Genomic DNA, 21,525 nt, shown 5'->3' with positions numbered 1-21,525 from the left:
TTACAAAATACACTTTTTCTAAGTATAGTATTTGCAAATGTGATCTTTCAACAGGGCAGAAGGCAGACTAGATTAAGCCATTTCCAATGCTAACAAACAAAATACCTATTTTGAAAACTGAGAGTATTATTTACCAACCTGAGACCACTAGTTTTACCAAATTCGGACGTCCCTCATCAATGGTGTACAGACTACATTCTTTAGAGCATTATTCCTATTTTCACATATTTTCTTCACCAGCCTTTCATCACATGTAAATTCAGATGGGAATTAAGTTGAAATAAAAAGAGACTCAATGTACTACCAAATCACTTCCTCTCAAATTGGGCCAGCTTTTCTCTTCCTCTTCCCCTGCATTCACATTTGCTTGGATTTAGCATCCCCTTTGAATTTCTTGTTGTCATAGAAACATGTGTTCCTCATTGACCTTTTGTTTTTCAAGGGAAAAGATAAACATGCCACCCACCATGGGGGCTCAACTCTGACTGTTCCCAGAGAGCTGCACCTTCCCAGCTGCAGAGTCCAGTGTGCTACAGAGAGTGGCCATCTCCCAGCCCTGTTGGCAGCGACAGGCAGAGGATGGACGCCAGCTGTACTAGGGCTGGAGCTTCATGAACCCTTTCCTATTAGGCCACATCCTGTCTGTCTGTCAGGAGTGAAGGAATGTTTCAGGTCAAATAAAGAGCAGTCTTATGCAATATAACCCCCAGGATTAATCTTTTGAAAATAACAGCAGGCAGGCCACCTGAGGTGAATTATAAGGAATAAAGTAGCTCCAACTGGACATAATGGAACTATGCTACATGTTATCGATTAGAATGCATGAAAAGAGGAAAAATCTAACATTGATAAATCCTAGAGACTATCAATGGAGTTTAGGTTTGGAAAATACTTTGAGTATTGAGGCAAAATTTGGACCCAAATCATGGCAGCACTGCTTCTAGCATGTCCTGAATATTTGTGTTATTTATTTGTTTAGAGACGGAGTTTCACTCTCCCAATCCAAACCACCATCACCTCTCACTGAGCCTCTAGCAGTACCCTCTAGTTACAAGCATGAGCCACAAGGATGACGCTGGGTGTCTCTGTGTTATGAGTTGACTGCATGAGTATATGAGCGAGATATCTGTCTGTATGCTTGACATCTTGAGGTAAATGTCCAGAAACATCTTCAGACTTAACACAGAACTCTTGATTTCTTCTACAAACATTTTTCTCCTCCATACCTTTTCCCATTTAAGTAAATGGTAGCTAAGTACACGTACTTGTTTGAGACAAAATTCTTGTGGCCACTTTAGAGTTCTTCCCTTCTCCTGTTGGACCCTTACTTAGCCCATTTGCCCCATGTAAGCTTCCAGGAAGTCCCTCAAGCTCGTCTTCAAAGTATTCTACTTCTGGAATAAACCTCATTTTCCACTGCCACTCCCAATCCAAACCACCATCAGCTCTCACTGAGCCTCTAGCAGCACCCTCTAGTTAATCTCCTTGCTCCCATGTGTTCAGTTATCATTTTCCATTCTCTACACAGCAACCAAAGCGTCCTTTTACAAAGTCAATCAGGCTAAGTCATTGCCCAACTACAATTCTTAAGTGTCTTCCAAATAATCTAAGAATTAAACTCATCCCCTTTATCAGCAGCCAAAAGGTCATGCATGGTCTAACCCCTGCCCAGTTCTCTATGCCCACCTTCTTGCAACACCACTACCTTGGACTCGTTTCTCTTCTTTCAAATGTGTCCAACTGTTTCCTGCTCAGAGCTCTATATTTCCCAAGTGTCTGCCTGAACTATTCTTTTCCTAGAACTTTCACATGACGTGAAACTTAACTTCATTAAGCACTGTACTCCCATATCACCTCATTGGAAAGGCATTCCCTGGCAACCCTCTTTATAAGGAAGGTAAAATTATATTAGCTAAAACATTAAAAACAAGAAAACCCTCTCCTACTTACTATTGCATCACTCAGTTTATTTTCTCTGTAATAGTTATTGTAGTCTAAGATTACCTTAGCTGTTACTCTGTTTACTGGCTTTCTCACCATACTAGAAGGTAGGGATTTTTTTTTTTTTTTTTTTTTTTTTTTTTTTTTTTTTTTTTTTTGAGACGGAGTCTCGCTCTGTCACCCAGGCTGGAGTGCTGTGGCCGGATCTCAGCTCACTGCAAGCTCCGCCTCCCGGGTTCACGCCATTCTCCTGCCTCAGCCTCCTGAGTAGCTGGGACTACAGGCGCCCGCCACCTCACCCGGCTAGTTTTTTTTTTTTTTTTTTGTATTTTTTAGTAGAGACAGGGTTTCACCGTGTTAGCCAGGATGGTTTCGATCTCCTGACCTCGTGATCCACCCGTCTCGGCCTCCCAAAGTGCTGGGATTACAGGCTTGAGCCACCGCGCCCGGCCGAAGGTAGGGATTTTGACTGGGTCTGAAACATTGCTTGCCAACATGATGAGAAGATTGAATAAACATGTACTTTTTTTTCTTTTAATTCTTTTAAGTAATGAAAATGCCATGGAAAATATGGGATGCTTACTGGTCCTTGAAGAGTAGATTTCTTCTCCTCCTCCTTCTCCTTCTCCTCCTCCTCCTCCTCCTTCTCCTCCTCCTTCTTCTTCTTCTTTCTTCTTCTTTATTCTTTCTTCTTCTTTTTTTTTTTATTATACTTTAAGTTCTGGGATACATGTGAGAACGTGCAGGTTTGTTACATAGGTATACATGAAACACGGGCTTTTTAAAAAATAGAACTCTTCTAATACAATGAGAAAACCAGTATCTCTTATCCCTGTCATCTTGACACACTTTTTTCCTATACCATCATATTTTAGTCCCCTAATTTCTTGTAGAATTGAGCAGAAGAACAACTTAGACTTAATGCAAAGGAGGAAAATGCACAGCTAGTTTTTTTGTGTGTGGTTCTTGGGTGATAATCTAAGACCCTAGATCACCATTTCCCATGGATCCTTCCCAAGGAAGCACTTGGATTTGTTGCCTTAAAGGAGATTTAGAAACGTCTTGCCCTCCCTGGTTTGGCATGGAAGAGCAAATAAACATGTTTGGACTCTACACGCTTCAGGGCAAATGTGTATAGATTAGGATACCACACTCTGAAAACTTATTTTTCCCAGAAAATGCATGCATATCATCCAAAGAGAACACACCCTTTGCTGAGTCCAAATAGCTCCTGGGTGGTCTGGCACTAGAATCATCAAAATCATTGCTCAGTGTATTGTTCATAGTGTTCATAGCGTCCTGAACCCAAAGAAATCATATTATTACATAGTTATCATTAAAAAGTACTGTTTCCGTTATAATTACCATACTTTTTTTGATGAAAGAAAAATATATTCATGCCTGTACTTTTAATTCTTCTTCCATAAGCAGTGAAAACAAACTTTCCACATTTCTATCTTGGTTTTTAACCATAAACTAAATAACGTCATACTTTTTCTCATTACCTTCAGAGAAGTCCTTACCTCAATCTGAATAATTAATGTCTAAAAATATCTTTATCCCCCAAATTATAACATATATTTTATGTTTCCTTCTTAAGCTTAATTAGGCTCCATAACTCCTTATATATATAGCATATTTGCTCCCCTTTGTATCGTAACATAGATGAGGTGACTCGAAGAGTCCTCAACCTAGCCATTTAGAAAGCAGTGTGGTTCCTTCATCATGTCTCTTTCTAAGGCAAGCTCTCATTCTTGCTATGCTATTTCATTTTTTTCTTTATAACCCAGTGTTTTATGAACTTTGGTTTTCACAATTCTTAGAAGTTTCAAGGTAAAGTGTCTAAATTTATGTGTGGTGAAGAGGTGACCCAGAGGTCAAGGCTGTGAGAGTCCCTGCCTCCCCTCCCACCAGAGAAGATTCCCTTGTTCTAAGTACTGGAATCCTTAATATTATTTATTTTGAAGAAATTATGTCTACTCCGGAAAAAGTGGAAAATAGTTATTTGACCCATGGACTTTTGTATCTCTGGAAAATATGAGACAAGGCCCGGCTGAGGCAGGCTTAGCACACCTGTTGCTTACCAAGGAGCTTGGTTAGTATTAAAGTGTTTTCACTTCCCAGAAGCATTGTAATGTTGTTTCAGTACTCAAGTTTGTGGGAGACACCCAGGACCCCCTATGTGTGTGCCTGTGAACTCTATTCTAAAAATAATTGGACCATTAATTGTCTTTAAAGTGGACCACGTTTGATGGTACTTCATTAGGGTTGAGTGAAGCAGTAGTCTGTATTTTTGTCCTGTCAGTTTTTACTTCCTCTTCTTCGCTTTTGATTATATTGTCCCTTAAGTCTAGCATCCCCCAGTGGAAATCTTCACTTCCTTCATTCCATGCATTGCCCTACCAAAAATCCTATTCATCCTTCCAGACTTAGTAAAAGATATACCTTTTTCATGAAGCCTTATGTGATACCCCATCAGTGAAAAATGATTACTTCTTCTGTACTGCAAGGCTTGTGCTTTGATTTAGCCCTGAAATCATCCTGCTCAGTTCATAGTTGTTTTATGCTGCTTGCCCCTGGAGAGGAGGCCCGTGGCTTACATTTTGGTATTTACCCCTGTGCCTATCCCTTCACTCAAGCACATAGCATAGTTTCTTGCATTGAGTGAATATCAGTAAGTTAAAGTTTTGGATTTGTTAGAAAGGTAGATGGCTAGAAAAAAGTTCTTAATTTTAAGCATCATGTACTAACCCAGACTAACTTACGCAGGAAAGAACTGTATTCTAGAATACTTACACAACTTGTGTTTAGAGGCCACATCATCAGAAACAATCTCTAAAATGATGTCAGATAATTGATTCCATACAAATCCCTATGCAGTCACCATTGGACACAGGCACAGCTGTTGTACCCTGAAAACCATGGATGCTGGAGGTTGGACAGGCTGGCAGAATCACCACCATTGCCTCTTCTGGAATTTGATGCAGCTTCACTTGCTGCCCTACTCTTGCAAGAATGGATTTCCAACCAGTATTGCTTCTTTGCATTAAATACCTTTGAGTCAAAGAGTCGAAACGTGGTGAGGTTACATCTTCCTAACAGACCAGTGTTCTAGTTGCAAGGGAGGCCAGGAAAAAAGATTTTCACTTCTATGGAAGTCAGTCTCTGCCCCAACCAAGACCCACCAGACAAAGAAATGACCAAAAATAGGAAAGGGTTTTAGCGCATGGGTGTACAAAATAAATATTGTTGCAGGTGTCTTTTTAAATTCCACATTTTAAAATTTATATTTATCCAAATCCTCAATTTCTGGACTTTAAGGGAAAAAAGTCCTTAATTTCTATTTGCTTATATAATATGTAATTTTGTTATTTTAAATCCTATCAAATTTTACCAAAATTCAGCTGGAATTTACTCCCAAAGGCAACACTTTTATAAATACAAGGTAAAATTCCCTGCACTTAATTTGTTTTGTGTATACTCCTTTAACAGTATCTGTAGGATTTCTTAGTTAGTTCCTGTTTCTACCAAAATTGCTCACTATCAGTTGACTAAAACAATAACTGGAATCTGTGATATAGGCATCATTTTCTCCTTATAACAAATCTCTTTCCTATACTTTGTCTCTGGCTCAAACTCTTAATTCATCTGCTACTTTTCCTGTAACTGTTGATATATTCTGATATGTTTTTACCAGGACACTCCTTAGCCTTCATGTACTGTTTCATTACTGAAAATGAGCAACAGAGGCCTATATTCTTGATTTATTTATAGCAGAAATCCTAATCCTTTTGTATAGCCTGGAAAAATAAATTCATGATCTCCCATATCTGAAGCTTACATAAAAGCTTCCCTGGAGTTGCAATCCTAGTCTCTGATAAAACAGACTTTAAACCAACAAAGATCAAAGGAGACAAAGAAGGCCATTACATAATGGTAAAGGGATCAATTCAACAAGAAGAGCTAACTATCCTAAATGTATACGCAGCCAATACAGGAGCACCCAGATTCATAAAGCAAGTCCTTAGAGAACTACACAGAGGCTTGGACTCCCATACAATAATAATGGGAGGCTTTAACACCCCCCTGTCAACATTAGACAGATCAACGAGACAGAAAGTTAACAAGGATATCCAGGAATTAATCTCAACTCTACACCAAGCGGACCTCATAGACATCTACAGAACTCTCCATGCCAAATCAACAAAATATACATTCTTCTCAGCACCACATCACACTTATTCCAAAATTGACCACATAGTTGGAAATAAAGCACTCCTCAGCAAATGTACAAGAACAGAAATTATAACAAACTGTCTCTCAGACCACAGTGCAATCAAACTAGTACTCAGGACTAAGAAACTCAATCAAAACTGCTCAACTACGTGGAAACTGAACAACCTGCTCCTGAATGACTACTGGGTACATAACGAAATGAAGGCAGAATTGAAGATGTTCTTTGAAACCAATGAGAACACATACCAGAATCTCTGGGACACATTTAAAGCAGTGTGTAGAGGGAAATTTATAGCACTAAATGCCCACAAGAGAAAGCAGGAAATATCTAAAGTTGACACCCTAACATCACAATTAAAAGAACTAGAGAAGCAAGAGCAAACACATTCAAAAGCGAGCAGAAGGCAAGAAATAACTAAGATCAGAGCAGAACTGAAGTAGAGACACAAAAAACTCTTCAAAAAATCAATGAATCCAGGAGCTGTTTTTTTGAAAAGATCAACAAAATTGATAGACCACTAGCAAGACTAATAAAGAAGAAAAGAGAGAAGAATCAAATAGATGCAATAAAAAAATGATAAAGGGGATATCACCACTGACCCCACAGAAATACAAACTACCATCAGAGAATACTATAAACAATTCTACACAAATAAACTAGAAAACCTAGAAGAAATGGATAAATTCCTGGACACATACACTCTCCCAAGGCTAAACCAGGAAGAAGTTGAATTCCTGAATAGATCAATAGCAGGCTCTGAAATTGAGGCAATAATTAATAGCCTACCAACCAAAAAAAGTCCAGGACCAGACGGATTCACAGCTGAATTATACCAGAGGTACAAAGAGGAGCTGGTACCATTCCTTCTGAAACTATTTCAATCAATAGAAAAAGAGGGAATCCTTCCTAACTCATTTTATGAGGCCAACATCATCCTGATACCAAAGCCTGGCAGAGACACAGCAAAAAAAGAGAATTTTAGACCAATAACCCTGATGAACATCAATACAAAAATCCTCAATAAAATACTGGCAAACCGAATCCAGCTGCACATCAAAAAGCGTATCCACCATGATCAGGTGGGCTTCATCCCTGGGATGCAAGGCTGGTTCAACATATGCAAATCAATAAATGTAATCCAGCATATAAACAGAACCAAAGACAAAAACCACATGATTATCTCAATAGATGCAGAGAAGGCCTTAGACAAAATTCAACCACCCTTCATGCTAAAAACTCTCAATAAATTCGGTATTGATGGAACGTATCTCAAAATAATAAGAGCTATTTATGACAAACCCACAGCTAATATCATACTGAATGGGCAAAAACTGGAAGCATTCCCTTTGAAAACTGGCACAAGACAGGGATGCCCTCTCTCACCACTCCCATTCAACATAGTGTTGGAAGTTCTGGCTAGGGCAATCGGGCAATAGAAAGAAATCAAGGGTATTCCATTAGGAAAAGAAGAAGTCAAATTGTCCCTGTTTGCAGATGACATGATTGTATATTTAGAAAACCCCACTGTTTCAGCCCAAAATCTCCTTAAGCTGATAAGCAACTTCAACAAAGCCTCAGGATACAAAATCAATGTGCAAAAATCACAAGCATTCTTGTACACCAATAACAGACAAACAGAGAGCCAAATCATGAATGAACTCCCATTCACAATTGCTTCAAAGAGAATAAAATACCTAGGAATCCAACTTACAAGGGATGTGAAGGACCTCTTCAAGGAGAACTACAAACCACTGCTCAGTGAAATAAAAGAGGACACAAACAAATGGAAAAACATACCATGCTCAGGGATAGGAAGAATCAATATCGTGAAAATGGCCATACTGCCCAAGGTAATTTATAGATTCAATGCCATCCCCCATTAAGCTACCAATGACTTTTTTCACAGAATTGGAAAAAACTGTTTTAACATTCATATGGAACCAAAAAAGAGCCCACATTGCCAAGACAATCCTAAGCCAAAAGAACAAAGCCGGAGGCATCATGCTACCTGAATTCAAACTATACTACAAGGCTACAGTAACCAAAACAGCATGGTACTGATACCAAAACAGAGATATAGACCAATGGACCAGAACAGAACCCTCAGAAATAATACCACACATCTGTAGCCATCTGATCTTTGACAAACCTGACAAAAACAAGAAATGGGGAAAGGATTCCCTATTTAATAAATGGTGCTAGGAAAATTGGCTAGCCATAAGTAGAAAGCTGAAACTGGATCCTTTTCTTACTCCTTATACGAAAATTAATTTAAGATGGATTAGAGATTTAAATGTTAGACCTAAAAATCATAAAAACCCTAGAAGAAAACCTAGGTAATACCATTCAGGACATAGGCATGGGCAAAGACTTCATGTCTAAAACACCCAAAGCAATGGCAACAAAAGCCAACATTGACAAATGGGATCTAATTAAACTAAAGAGCTTCTGCACAGCAAAAGAAACTACCATCAGAGTGAACACGCAACCTACAGAATGGGAGAAAATTTTTGCAATCTATCCATCTGACAAAGGGCTAATATCCAGAACTTACAAAGAACTCAAACAAATTTACAAGAAAAAAACAAACAACCCCATCAAACAGTGGGCAAAGGATATGAACAGACACTTCTCAAAGAAGACATTTATACAGCCAACAGACACGTGAAAAAATGCTCATGATCACTCGCCATCAGAGAAATGCAAATCAAAACCACACCGAGATACCATCTCACACCAGTTAGAATGACAATCATTAAAAAGTCAGGAAACAACAGGTGCTGGAGAGGATGTGGAGAAATAGGAACACTTTTACACTGTTGGTGGGACTGTAAACTAGTTCAACCATTGTGGAAAACAGTGTGGTGATTCCTCAAGGATCTAGAACTAGAAATATCATTTGACCCAGCCATCCCATTACTTGGTATATACCCAAAGGAATATATATCATGCTGCTATAAAGACACATGCACACGTATGTTTATTGCGGCACTATTCACAATAGCAAAGACTTGGAATCAACCCAAATGTCCATCAGTGACAGACTGGATTAAGAAAATGTGGCACATATATACCATGGAATACTATGCAGCCATAAAAAAGGATGAGTTTGTGTCCTTTGTAGGGACATGGATGCAGCTGGAAACCATCATTCTCAGCAAACTATTGCAAGAACAGAAAACCAAACACCGCATGTTCTTACTCACAGGTGGGAACTGAACAATGAGATCACTTGGACATGGGAAGGGGAACATCACACACCAGGGCCTATTGTGGAGAGGGAGTACGGGGGAGGGTTAGCATTAGGAGATATACCTAATGTAAATGACGAGTTAATGGGTGCAGCACACCAACATGGCACATGTATACATATGTAACAAACCTGCACATTGTGCACATGTACCCTAGAACTTAAAGTTTTTTTTTTTAAAAAAAAAAAAAAAACCTTCCCTGGAAGCTTACATAAAATATTCACTGGTCCACATATAGGGTCTTTAGTTCAATTGTGTGACACAATAAATCAAGGTCCCTGTATAAACCTTTACTGGGGAGTTTCTTTCCTTCCTTTAATAAGTGGAGTAGATTCCTATAGCATATCTTCTTCTAAAGAAATCTTGAATGCATTGAATTGAATTGATTGCAACATATATTTATTAAGATGAAATGTGGATCAAACTATTATAGGTGCTGGGAATAGAAACTAGGTAAGACACAGTCCCTACCTTCAAGAAGGTCATGGAGTAGCAGGGGAGAAAGATAGTGCACAAAAATTGCAATATTATGTGAAAAGTACTGGAAGTAGGTTTAAGATACAGTGATAATACAGTTAGGGGGAAAAGTGGACAACCATCACACATATTTGGATGAGTTTAACTGGATTTTGAAAGATGCGTTGAAGTTTTCTAAGGGTGAAAAGAAAAAGAAAAGTGGTCAGTTTTTTTTCCAGAAGGAATTGCATGCACAAGAATTTAAACGCTTGAAGCAACTTTAAGTGCATGGAGAATTTTAAGCAGTTTATTTAATAAGTTAGATGTGGCTGGACAGGTATGTAAGAACCAAGGCATGCAGGTTCTTGTATGCCTGCCAGAGATGTTTAGCAAGAATGTGGTTTCAATTCTTCATTTATGGGAAGTTGTTGGGGAATTCTGAATGGGAAATGACATGATCAGACTTATATTTTACACTTGTTGGAGAGATTTCTCTTGGCAGCCTGTAAAGGAAAGAATGGAGGAAGGTAAAGCTGAAACTAAAAGACCAGCTGTGTAAGAAGGTATTGCAGTAGAAGTTGCAAGAAATGATAGAAGCTTAGTAACTAACTGAAGATAGGTGATGAGGAATAGATGCTTATTTGATTCCTAAATTTCTCACTGGGGAGATTAAGTACCCCTGAGACAGAAAATGAGAGACAGAAGCTCAGTGATGAGTGGAGACAACATACCTTCCAATGAGATATTAAAAGTAATGGCAAAAACCACAATTACATTTGCACCAACCTAGTATTAGACTGCAAATACCTAGTAGGCAATAGGTTTTATGGGTCAGGCACTTTGCAGAAAACTCTAAAGTAGAGAAACAAAGTTGAAAATTATTAGCGTATAGGTTTTGGAAATTCAAGAGATCTGGATTCAGAAACAGAAATTTAAATAGGCAAAATATTTTCAGCAAATTAATCAGACATGTAAGAAGAAAACAAAACAAACAAACAAACAAATAAAAAGAAACCAAGGGCATAGAGCAAATAATTAAAAAACAAAATGTAATAATAGGCCAAGTCCTTTAGAGTTAGCCATCAGATCCTTTATTACCCCTGCCAGTGTTGCTTCAGTAATGTTATATGAGTGGAAGAAGTAGGCGAAGACTTTTTTTTCCCCAAAAAATGCTAGATAGAATGAAATATAGTGTATTGGGAAAAGTTCTTAAAACTGGAGATTAACCATATATCTAAGTTAAAGAAAAGTATCTTGTACACAATAAAAGTTTGAAAGGAAAATGGATAAATCAAGATTTAGACATGAGATGAAAAGAGCAGATGAGGGTTTTAACCTCAAAATGTGGGGAAACTTCTCTTTAGAGACTTAAGAGACGTAAGATTCTTGTGGGAGGTACTATTATAATTGGAATTGTAGAATGTTGAGTCTTTTGGTCTCCAATGGTCTCACATTTCTGCGTTAGAAGAAACTATTTGCTTCAGGACAACTCCTGAATTGAATGGGGCTTTAAGGAGGTGGCACAGATTTGGAATATCTAATGGAAGAATGTTAAAAAAAAAAGTTTATTAATGATGAACAGAGAAAACATTCTTTTCAAATTCATTATAAATTTTTCTATCTTTATGTCATTTTTTATCCCTATGTTTTATAGAAGTATATTTAAATAACCGAGTAGTCTCTTGTTTGTCATTTTCTTTCCTACTTTTTTTTTCTTTCTTTCTTTTCCTCTGTCCTTTTCCACACTGCCTCAAATGTTAGGACTGTCTGTTTGCCCTCTTCTTCAAAATTCTTCAACAGTTCACATTCAGCAAGTCCCTAATAGGGGTCAAATGGGAATATTCAGGTCTGAGAATGGCCAGATAACAGTTGTCACTTCCTGTTTTGTTCTTAGAGCATCTTTTCCCTTCTTCTATTGCATCTGCATGGCCTGTATCTACACTGATCGTCCAATACTATGGCTTTTCATTTCTTTCTTTTTTTTTTTTTTTTCTGAAATCCTGTTTTAAAATGCTTAGTAGTCCAATTTACACTTTCATCTCTTTCCACATGCCCGGCCACCATAGTGAATTTTTGTTGGCCTAAAACGAAAGACTTGAATGAGTTAGCCATGCAGACATATGAGAGCTATGTCCCCAAGCTGGCTTCTGAGGCTTTATTTACTGGCTTTTGCGAGGACTACATGTGCAGCATAGCAAATCTGATCAGGGCAACTACTTTGTTGAGCTTTTAGTAGACCATGGTCATTTTTCAGGGCCTGTTCACCTCATATTTTTCTTGGTAGAAAAATGGCATACAGCAGTTCCAAGCTTTACCTCTAAATACCATACCACCAAGAGAAAGGCTTTCTTTCCCAAATTAATAAGAGCTCTGAGCTTCGATTTAATTTGAACAAATCAGTCTAATCTAGAAGCTGGTCTTCGCCCTGTTTGGCTTAGACTTGGGTTATTGCATATCTCGCTGAGGTGATGGAGATAAGATCGTACGAATTGGTTTCTATCAAGTAGGATCCATTTAGATCTGAAGAAGAGGTCAGTTCCACTTCAACCAAAAATGGATCCTATACAAAGCAGATGGGCTAGGATGAATGCTAGGGCACCAATGCGATGCCTGCTACCATAGGCTCAATGGTACTCATCCTCAGCTTATCTTCAGGGAAGACTCCCCCATGCAGTGCTGGTTTCATGGACATACGATTTATGTAGGCACATACAATCATGATACTGCGCAGGGTATATAATACATGTTATGTATATAATACATTAAAATTATAATTAATTACTACATCTTCCTTCACCAGTCTGAATCTCATGAAAAAGGGGGTAATTGTCTGCCTTTCTACATCACAAGGACCAATGAAACTACACTGGCATCCTCCTTGTCAGGATAGAACACTCTTTTGTTTTCTTTCTTTATCTCTACATGGAGATGTAACTTGCCGTCCACCTAACATTAAAAAATCTGCTTCTGTGGTTTAGCATATGGTCTTAAGTAATCGACTTGATTTTTAAAATGATGGATGGAAATAGTAATAGTAATAATTGTTCTACCTCACTGGCATGCTTTGAAGCCTGGACCCTTTTTGTTTTTGTTTATTGTTTCTTTGTTTAATTTTGTTTATGTTCTATTTCGTTTATATTCTATTTGTTAAAGATCACAATAGTAATGTTTTCAAAACTCCTTATGAGTTTTAAATATTTATATTTAATAAATTAATGCTTTATAGTTCATATATCACCATATTGGCATATATTATCTCATCTAGATTTATCAAAATTTTAAATTTCAGACTTTATAATGTGAAAATGAGGCAAATGTTCTCACTATTTTCTGCATAATAGGCCTTTACTACACCATGATTTCAGGCAACAAAATTGTACGGCTCTTACATATAATAGTGCAGGCAGGCCACTGCAAACCATAGGGAGTACTAAGTGCATCGTAGTCCTTTTCCTGTGAATGGTGCTTCATGAAGTGGTGCAGAGCCATATATAGTAGCCACAAGTAAATATCCATATTATTTTAATTCATTTATTTAAATATCTTTGTCTTGATTTTTATAAAGTGACTAGCATCAGTCCTTTTTTATAGAAAAAATATGTATTCACATAAGTGAGAAATTGCTATAGTTTAAGAGAATGTAAACTAATATAAATAGAATATGCTCTTATCCTTTTAAATTATCAAAAACTATTAAAAAAATATTTCTTAAACTTATATGCTCTAATGACAAACTTGACAAATTTCAGGACCTCCTGGTCTTGTGTCTGTACTTTTTCACATCGTTTTTATATAAGTTCAAGTATCTATCACAGAGCCTATTCCAAATTAGAGTCTTAGTTTTGTTTTCTGTATGAATAAATGAATTTCTAAGGTAAGCAACATAAGTAACATGAGTTATTATTCCATTTATATCGGGATAGTTATTATGCTTTTGTTTGTATGCTTTCCATTTCTTATTTGTCTGAAAAGGGAACTATGGTCATTTACTTGGGTGTCTATGTATCAGTCTAAGAAAAATATCCTGAGTGGATATGATACCTGGAAATCTGAAACCTCATTGCAGCCCCCCATTGCAGACGTAACATACAGGGACCAGGTAATAAAGGATCGAGTCTTGATAAACTACTGCTTTCAGCAGGACTACTGGGTTTATTTTCCTGGTTACTTAATGGATAATTGAGATTGCCATGCTTGACAATTAAAGTAACCTCACACGGGGTCTCAGGCCTTTCAAATAAGAGCTATGATAGCAAGGGAGGCCACATGAAAGCCCACAACCCCTTCCTGCCTTCATACAAAATTATTCAATTAAAAACATATAGATTGTGTCCCAGGGTGGGGATGAGAAGGAGATTATGCTATTCTTTAAGATCTAAAATGGTATAGTGATGATGTTGCTCCTCATATATTCATTTAATATGCTATTCTTGTCTCTGCAAAAATCTGAACAAGTCCTAAAGAATGACTGTAGTCTACTAAAAGTCCAACAAAGCAGTTGCCTCGATCAGAATTGCTATACTAGACATGTAATCCTTGCAAAAGCCAGTAAATAAAGCCCCAGGTATATGGTATATGGTCATTTATTTGGCAAATGCATTATTTTCTACATGAATTAATAAAGAACAACAGAGAATGTTCATATTCATGTGAAACAAATAATGATACTCATTTGCAATTTTGCCGCAGGACTATGCTAATTCTCTCAACCTGTCATAATGTAGTCCAGAAAGATACAGACCATCTGGTATTCCACAGCACATCACACTGATTTATGATATTGATAATAGTTTGCCGTTCAGTCAGCATGAGCAACAGTTTATGAAGATTCTGGAGGCTTTGATAAGACCCAAGTACTCCAGAGGGAGTGAGATAAACTCTATGAAGATTCCAGGAAATTCGGTAACATTTTCAAGGGACCAGTGGTCAGGGACAGGCTGATACAACTACAGAGTAAAAGATAATTTTTTTGTATTTTGATACCTTATCACAGAGAAGGAAGCAATGCTTGGAAGGGCTGATGGGTTCCAGAGGCAACAGATTTGACCCCAGAATTTACTTCTCTAGCTGATATACCGGATGGCATGAAAGGCCACCACCTCCCAGTAGAGCCAAGAGAAGTAAAGGTTCTGAATTGAATTTAGTTTGCAGTGCAAACAGCTCTGCCGTTTGGGTCATGTAATCCAGCACAGTTGAATTTGAAGAGTTGTCAGAAGAGATGCAGTGTGGCCTTACAACAAGCCCCAGTGGAAGAAGCATAACAGAGGCCTCTGGGGTTCTGGACTACGGCCATGTCATCAGCAGAGAATTACACTCATTTTGAAAAATAGCTCCTGGGAAAATACTGGGCCCTGGAAGACATAGAACAATTGACTACATGGTACCCAGTGACTGTGTCTCTGCAACTCCTCATTATAAGCTGAGTTCTGCTTGACTTGCCAAGTATATTGTCAGAAGGTCCTAGTAGCTGTTCACTGTCTGAAGAAAATGGAATTGAACTTAAGCAGAATCAGAAGGCCTGAGTAACCTTCATGGACAGGCAGCTCAAATCCCAATGGTATCTGCCAGAATTGCATCAGTGACCCTCTTTCAGTTTACATTTCACCTATGACCATATATGTGTCAGTGTACATCCAGATGAAAGAAGAGGAAAAAACATAAGTTTGTTTTATGTAGAGGTTATCATGGTCTATGGTACAAGCCAAAAATAAATGGGGCTATATGATGGGTACAGTGAAAGGAAAAGAACTGGGAGGCCAGAGATGTCTGGAGTGGGGTCATGTGAATGGACACAGGGGAATCGACATGAAGCGTGAAGGTTTTGTCATCATGTTACTATCTATCAAAAATCATCCACGCTAGAGGAAGCAGTGAACAACTGAATAGAAAAAATGGTTCAGCCAACCTTTGTCTTCAACTAACCCAGAACTGGTCAAAAGGGCACAGAAAAGAATAGCATGGTGGCAAAGGCAGAAACTGCACTAGCTCAATGGACTCCCATTTATTAAGGCTACAGATAATCCTAATCACCCAAACTGCCAGCCAGACTTAATGCTGAGACTTTGGTATGGCACTATTCTTTCAGGAGACCAACTGGCTACTGGTAGCTACTCATCTACTTTGGTCTCCCTTTATTCTGGAAAAGCCAGTGGTGATTTTTATAGGAATAAAATAATTCTCTAGATATGGGTTTGCATTATCTCCCAGGGGAGCCTCAACCAGCATGGCTATCCGGAAGCTCATGTAGCCAGATCTGCAAACAGGGAATTTCACACTGAATGACATTTGACCAACAGGCCCACTTTGTAGCAAAATAGATACAGGAGTAACTGTGGCATTCACATAGTGTGCATTGAATCACATACCACTCCTATACTGTGTAGAAGCAGCTAGCCTGACAGAGCATTGAAATTGATGAGTAAACACACAATTGAAGCACCAACTTGGAGGAAATTCTCTGTGAACACAGGCTGCCATTCTCTAAGATGCAGCATACACACTAGAGTCTCATGCGTTATATTATGTTTCCATTAGGAAAATATATATGTCCAGGAACCGAGGGATAAAAGAAAGGAGTGACCCCACTTAAAATTCTTCCCGGTGACCAACTGGGGAACTTTGTGTACACTGTCTTTGCAGCTGTTGAGTCTGCAGTTATAAATCTTGGTTCCCAATGGTGGAATATTTTTTATTTGTGCAAATGTATGAGGTACACGAGAAAATTTTTACATCTATATAATGTGTAGTGATTAGGTCAGGGTATTTAGGGCATCCCTCACCCAAGTACAATACATGTTTTTAAGTATAGCCATCCTATTCTGCTATCAAACATTGAATGTATTCCTCCTACCTGTAACTCTTTAACCCACTTCTCTTCATCCTCCCTCCCACTAACCTCTGCCAGTCTCTGTTACCTGTTTTTCCCATCTACTTCCATGTGTTCAAATTTTTTTAGCTCCCACATATGAATAAGAACATGTTTGTTTGTCTTTTTGTGCATGTGTTATTTCACTTAAGATAATGACCTTCTGTCCCACCCACGTTGCTGCAAATGACATGATTTCATTTTTTATGGCCGAATAGTATTCTATTGTGGGTATGTACCACATCTTTATCCATTCATCTGTTGATAGGCATTTAGTTTATTCCACATCTTTGCTACTGTGGATAGTGCTGCAATAAAAACCAAGCTCAGCTATCCCTTTGATATGTTGATTTCTTTTAAGGTGGCATATTTTACCAAGGCATACAACACTGCCCCATTGAATTATAAACCATGGCTGCCCCTTGTGCAGTTTGAACTCCTTGTGTCCAGGGTCAGTAGGTGAAGAGAGGGGGTACCATCTTGGCCGGGGTAATTGATTAGCAGGAGGAGTTAAGTCTGCTTTCACATAGTGAGGGTGGAGAGGAATATGTGTGGAACTCAGGTGATTCACTTGCATGTTCCCATGTCTAATTGTAACTATGATTATCCACTTGAAGCAATACTAGTTTGAGATTACCAGAGGCTCAGCTGCCTTAAGAATTAGGGTTTAGGTTACAATGCCAGGATTTCACTAAGACATACTCAGGCAACAGCTGAGGTGAAGGGAAATTTAGAACAGAGGGTAGAGGGGGAAACGATGATATATATAAGTTACAACTCTGAGACCACTGCAGCAACAGATGTTGTAGTTTGAGAGAAACAAGAACAGCATGGAGGATCTACTCCCAAATACATGTGGAGAAGATTTGTGTCAAGTGAAGGTTGTACTGGGGCACCTCTGAAGGTGATGAACCTGCTAAAAGTATAGTTAGTTCATTGTTTCAGCTGCTGAACCTTTGTGATCAGTAACAAGGATCACACCAAAGTAATACTCTACCCAGCTTATGTCCAGTAACAGAGAATGTCAGATGCTGGGCCATTTCTAACCCAGGCAGGATTCTGCTAATGGAAAATCTTTGCTTTGGGACTTCCTATCAGCATGGCTGAGAATTTCTTGGATTCGTACTATAAGGTGAAGCTCTTTCTACTCTGTCCTTTTCCAAGTATCAGGCCTATTCTACCTGCCTACTCCTGCTCCATCTACCCTTTATCATTCACAAGTGTTTCCCTCAAAAAATCTCTTGCACTTCTGTCTTGGCATCTTCTACCTGGAGGATCTGAATTGACCCAAAAGACAAATTCCAAATCTTCCTCATCCATAGAGCAAGTGGAAATTGTATGAGTTTTGCAGAAAAGTTGAAAACTATTAGTTAAATTTAGGGAATATTAGAGATACTTATTTCCATCTCATGACTCCCTCTGACTCCTTGATCTTTCTCAAAATATGGGATAATCCCAGCACTTTGGGAGGCCGAGGCGGGCGGATCACAAGGTCAGGAGATGGAGACCATCCTGGCTAACAGGGTGAAACCCCGTCTCTACTAAAAATACAAAAAAAGCCGGGCGTGGTGGCAGGGGCCTGTAGTCCCAGCTACTCGGGGAGGCTGAGGCAGGAGAATGGCGTGAACCCGGAAGGCGGAGCTTGCAGTGAGCCGAGATCGCGCCACTGCACTCCAGCCTGGGCGACACAGCGAGACTCCGTCTCAAAAAATAAAATGAAAAATCAAAATATGGGATAGAATATCAAGATGCCATCCTGCAGGCATGAATTCAAGCCTCTTAAGTAAATAGGCTTTCAGTTACACAATGAATCTTTTAGTTTCTAGTTTTTCCACAGAAAAAAATGCCAGATGAGTCTGATTCTGAAATCTTTTGCTGGCCTTTTCTGGGCAAAAATAATAATGAATAAAAGTCAGATTTAGGAAATTAAATTCTTGAACAAAATCCTCCTTTAATTTCCTCCCGGACAAAATCCTTTGTGTAGTTTTAGCCAAAGCATAAACATGAAAATTTATATATTCACTAAAAATTGTCTCTGACAATTTTTAAAAAATCTTTGACCTCTTAATGAGAATATAGTTACATCTTTAAACTCAGTATTCATTAATTTTTTTTTCTTTTCAGGTAACTTATTAAGATGGCTATCAGGAGCCAGAAGATATGAATATGATTTTTATCTGTTTTGAGTTATTAATAAGGAGGTTTAAGATTTTTGCTTAGAAAATTAATGTTCCTTTTCAAATTATTGATCATTCCAACTCATGGTGATGCTGGAATATTCACAGTGTATTTCTAATGCAACATTAAAGAGTTAATCCTCATAATGAAGATAGGGATGAATATATATTTTGTTCTGTCCTTTCCACTTGTGTTCTTTTGCAGACAAGAATTTCAGTTCCTTATTCTGAGTTTATTACTAAGGATATTTTCTAGCTTAAAAAAGGGAGAGAATTGATTACTTCCTAATCACAAGTAGACAAGTTGTTACTTCATTGTTACTCCATTAACACCAGCTATGACTTTTCTTACCTCTGAATTGGATTTTATGGCAACATCCTAGCTGTCTGCTGGCCTTCTTCCCAAAGTTCACTCAACGTGCAACAGCTGAACTGATCAATGCTGTTGCAGCTCACAGTCCATCTCTACCCATAGCTGACACATTAGCCAAACTGAATCACTTGGCATACCTGTAGCAAAACCCATGTTCCTCAGGCATGGGAAGCCCTTCTTAACTCTACTCTTTGGAAATCTTTTCCCTCTTTCCAGGTATTACTCCAAAAAAGCATATAGTAAGAAAAGGAAACCTCAACTGTAACCAAGGGACTTGGATCTTAATTCCAGTTCTACTATAACAAGCTTTGCACATTTGGGCAGGTTTTCACTCTCTCTGACTCAATTTTCTCATCTGTATAATAAACCAGATCAGAGGTTTTCATAACGTGGTCCTTGAACCAGCAGCATCAGCATCACTTGGGTACTTGTTAGAAATGCAAATTCTCAGGACTTACCCCACCTTTACTAAATCAGAAATTCTGGAGATGGGACAAAGAAATCTGTATTTGAACAAGCCCTCGCTCTGATGTCTTTTTTCTTAGTTGCTTACACAGAATTTCATACTTCGCTTACTACATACATCACCTATTTCATGTTAGAATTATTTTTGACATGTCTTCTCCAATTTGTACTAGATATTCCCTGGAAAATTAGAATTCCATCTTAGTTATCTTTATATTCTGGACACTGTATAACCCAGATCCTACACATATTAGATGGTTATGGAATCTTTGCCAAATGATATTCTTCATTAATGTTAATGTTCATTTAATCCACAAAATATTAGGAAAAAATCATTAAAATTAACTTAAGTAATCACAGCATATAAGTGAGAAAATATGGAGAAGATACAGATTCAAACCTTGGGTAGGGAGTAGAAAGATATAACCGCTGGGTTGAACTTACTGAGCTCATGTTCACCTAGCAGGCTAACACATGGAGGAGAGAGTTCTTCAAAATTGGTTAATTGCAAACAACTGTTACCCTTGCAGGTGTTCAACTGATAAAGATTCAACTTGGAAAGGGATCTACTTACTTCCTGATAATATGCAACAAAACAGAGATATAAGGGGTGAGAATAGTACAAGCTGACCTCAGATATCAAGTACATGTATGCTGTGATAACTGTGAAAAAGAATCTGGGGAAGACAAGATTGTCTAAGCTTCTCAGGACAGGAATTTAAGAGAAAGGATCACATTAAAGGACATAAAGAACAGAAGGCATAGACTGTCAGAAAAACTGCTTTGTTTCAGGGAATTGAAAGACAGAAAGAAACCCCTAAGGCAGCTAATTCAAAATGGCCCGAAGATGGCCATGATATAGGTAGAAAAGGCTGCTTTGTTTATAAAGTTGGAAGCAATGCAGCATTATGTGGGTCATTGTAGGGTAAACACATCTGAAAGCAATAACAAGCATACCCTTAGAATGACCCTGTATAGTAGATGCATCTGAATGTGTGTTCTGAGCTAGGGAATCTGGGAATGGTCAGCCCGGAGATTTGTTCCTTGTCTATGAGGAATATCTGAACCTCTGGCTTTTCCCATGGAACGTGGGCTGTACAGGGGATTGAGGCCCTGAGTTTTGGGTTAAATAAAGGTTGCCAGGTGGAAGTCGTTAAGGGGAAGGTGCTAAACAAAAAGGCTATATAAACTTTGCTGTTTGAAAGCGGTTCTAATTTTCCTGCGTAACCTGCTGCCACTGAACTGTAGGAAGGCAGATGTCTTGACTAGCACACTGCCACTGGACCGTTTCTGTATGTAAGGCAGTTCTCCTATCTGACCTGTGTGTAAATCCTTAATAATTCCCCATGTATGGTTTGCTGGCTCTGGGTCGCTCAGCCTCTTGAACCTGGTACCTTCCCTATTAAGATTTATAGGAGTTTGACATGACTGTCATTGATCAGACTCTGAAATCATGAGAAAATAGGACAGGTGATGTTCTTAGCTGAAATTCCTCCTTCTCCTTTAGTGATCATTTGGAGGGCTTTTTTTTCCTTGCTGATTAATGACTGTAGGAAAGAATATACATGCTTTTTAAGTAAAATAATATGAGTATAAAGTATCATCTTCTGCTGAATATTGTATATCCTCATGCTCTTTTAAACATCTTAGCAGCTAGTTTTTTGAAGACTGTAAGATGTCATTCCTCTTCTCTTCACCTGCTTTATGTGGTTTCAGCTCTGCCTCTGCTGACATCCTGAAGGGTTCTGTACTCCTTCTTT

The 21,525-nt window shown here is 38.4% G+C and overlaps 1 long non-coding RNA gene across 1 annotated transcript in view; it reads left to right on the top strand.

The window, feature by feature from the left end:
* Window positions 1-18,916, top strand: part of LOC126930117 (uncharacterized) — a 108,991-nt gene extending 90,075 nt beyond the window's left edge. The window contains exons 5-6 of the long non-coding RNA XR_007717457.1: window positions 1,801-1,897; window positions 18,875-18,916. This is a non-coding gene — a long non-coding RNA (uncharacterized LOC126930117). The remainder of the gene's footprint in view (window positions 1-1,800; window positions 1,898-18,874) is intronic.
* Window positions 18,917-21,525: the final 2,609 nt, after the last annotated feature.

This window comes from Macaca thibetana, chromosome 11 (assembly GCF_024542745.1).
Source record: "Macaca thibetana thibetana isolate TM-01 chromosome 11, ASM2454274v1, whole genome shotgun sequence".
NCBI classification, from domain to species: domain Eukaryota; kingdom Metazoa; phylum Chordata; class Mammalia; order Primates; family Cercopithecidae; genus Macaca; species Macaca thibetana.
Note: the sequence above shows the minus strand (reverse complement) of the source record. Positions and strands in the feature narration are given on the sequence as shown.